Source organism: Gorilla gorilla, chromosome 15 (assembly GCF_029281585.2).
Source record: "Gorilla gorilla gorilla isolate KB3781 chromosome 15, NHGRI_mGorGor1-v2.1_pri, whole genome shotgun sequence".
NCBI classification, from domain to species: Eukaryota; Metazoa; Chordata; class Mammalia; order Primates; family Hominidae; genus Gorilla; species Gorilla gorilla.
The window spans coordinates 21,229,850-21,232,269 of record NC_073239.2 but is presented as its reverse complement, the minus strand read 5'-3'; the positions used below and the strand labels follow the sequence as shown (position 1 = coordinate 21,232,269).

General features: G+C 43.8%; 1 pseudogene; it reads left to right on the top strand.

The window, feature by feature from the left end:
• The first annotated feature begins 449 nt into the window (after positions 1 to 449).
• Positions 450 to 1,729, top strand: LOC101128912 (dnaJ homolog subfamily C member 8-like; annotated as a pseudogene).
• Positions 1,730 to 2,420: the final 691 nt, after the last annotated feature.

The window sequence follows — 2,420 nt, the reverse complement described above, 5'->3', positions numbered from 1 at the left end:
TGTTACTTTAATACATTGAATATTAATTTATTAAGCTGAAGTAACATCTCATCTGTCCATACAGGCAGCCCTTGAAGACATTTTGTTTTACTTTATTTTTTTTTGAGATGAAGTCTCACTCTGTTGCCCAAGCTGGGGTGCCGTGGTACAATCTCAGCTCACTGCAGGCTCCGCCTCCCGGGTTCATGCCATTCTCCTGCCTCAGCCTTCCAAGTAGCTGGGACTACAGGCGGCTGCCACCGCGCCCGGCTAATTTTTTTGTATTTTAGTAGAGACGGGAGTTCACTGTGTTAGCCAGGTTGGTCTCGATCTCCTGACCTTGTGATCCGCCCGCCTCGGCCTCCCAAAGTGCTGGGATTACAGGCGTGAGCCACTGCGCCCGGCCAATTTACACTATTAAATATAGTTTCTGCCTATAGATTTTAACTTTTTAAAAAAGTTGTGGGGAAATGGCGGCTTCAGGAGGCAGCGGGACTTTGGGCGGCGGAGGCGGCACAGAGGAAGCATTTATGACCTCCTACAGTAAGGAATAAAGATGGCATACAGCATACCTCATATTCATTCCCACCCTGACAGTGACACCAAGAATGTTTTCCTGGGACTGCCTGGTGCTTGTTCTCCCGGGCGTTGTCTTCACGTGAAACAAATAGAGAAGGGAGACTTGGTTCTAACATCCAAAAATCACATTGAAAGACTGACCTGTCCTGGTTCCTCTTACTTCAATTTGAACCCATTTGAGTTTCTTCAGATAGATCCTGAAGTTACAGATGAAGAAATAAAAAAGAGGTTTCGGCGGTTATCCATCTTGGTGCATCCTGACAAAAATGAAGATGATGCTGACGGAGCACAAAAGGCTTTTGAAACTATGGACAAAGCTTACAAGTTGCTACTGGATCAGGAGCAAAAGAAGAGGGTCCTGGATGTAATTTAGGCAGGAAAAGAATACATGGAACACAGTGTGAAAGAGCGAAAAAAAAAAAAAAAACAATCAAAGAAGGAAGGAAAACCTACGATTGTAGAGGAGGATGATCCTGAGCTGTTCAAACAAGCTGTATATAAACAGAGAATGAAACTCTTTGCTCAGCTGGAAATTAAAAGGAAAGAGAGAGAAGCCAAAGAGATGCATGAAAGGAAACGGCAAAGGGAAGAAGAGATTGAAGCTCAAGAAAAAGCCAAACGAGAAAGAGAGTGGCAGAAAAACTTTGAGGAAGGTCGAGATGGTCGTGTGGACAGCTGGCGAAACTTCCAAGTCAATACAAAGGGGAAGAAAGAGAAGAAAAATCGGACCTTCCTGAGACCACCGAAAGTAAAAATGGAGCAGCATGAGTGACCACCCGGGGTCACAGGCACAGAACCTTCCCCCTGCTATCTCCCTTCCTGCTTCGAAGGACTCATTCTTTCCTCCCACTTCCACCTCAACATAGAGTAGTATTTGCTTTTTAGTCCGTTTCGTTTTCAATACAATTTAATATCGATCAGAGTAATTCTTTTGTACATTGAAATGAGGGGACTGGTTTAAAAAAAGACCTTCCTCCTCCCTGCCCCTAGAACAACCAGGATTGGAAGGTGCCCCCATTGGTGCTGGCTTCTCTTCCCACAGCCTGTAACTCAATGTTTTGTACTTCACTGAATTGTGATGGTTAGAAACTTCGTGGATAGTTTGTGGAAATCATCCAATTAAACATATTGCTTAAAATGGTGTTGCTGTGACTTCAGAGACAGGCCTGGAAGGGGCACTTTGGAAGCCCCTTGGCTTCAGTTGCTCGCTTCTGGGTGTGCTCCCTTCGAAGGCCCAGATAAGACAGGGAACACCTGTGGGCACACAGAGCAGGCACCTGATGCCCTGATGCCCTGTGGTGTTTGGCATGTGCCCCCTGTCTACTGATCAATCAGCATGGCATGAGGCCCACGCCACCCAAACCTTTCACTTTCCAAAGAGCTAGCCGTCCTCCTCCCAGTACCATGGTGTCCTAGCCTGTCTGCATTTGTTAGTAGTAATATTCTTTATGTATAATAAATTTTTATAACCACCGCCCAAAAAAAGTGGTAACTATTGTCATAGAGAAGCTTTGCTTTTTGTTGTTTTTTAATAATTTCAGCTTTTATTTTAGATTCAGGGAGTACACGTGCAGGTTTGTTACATGCGTACATTGCTTGATGTTGAGATGTGGAATACAAATGATCTTGTCACCCCGGATAGTGAGTATAGTACCCAGTAGGTAGTTTTTTAATTCTTGCTCCATTCCCCCTTTGCCGCTCTAGTAGTCCCCATATCTATTGTTTCCATCTTCATTTCCATGAGTTCCTAATGTTTAACTCCCACTTATAAGTGAGAACATGCCATATTTGGTTTTCTGTTCCTGCGTTAATTTGGAGAAGCTTTACTTTTTTTTTTTTTTTTTTTTTTTTTTTGAGATGGA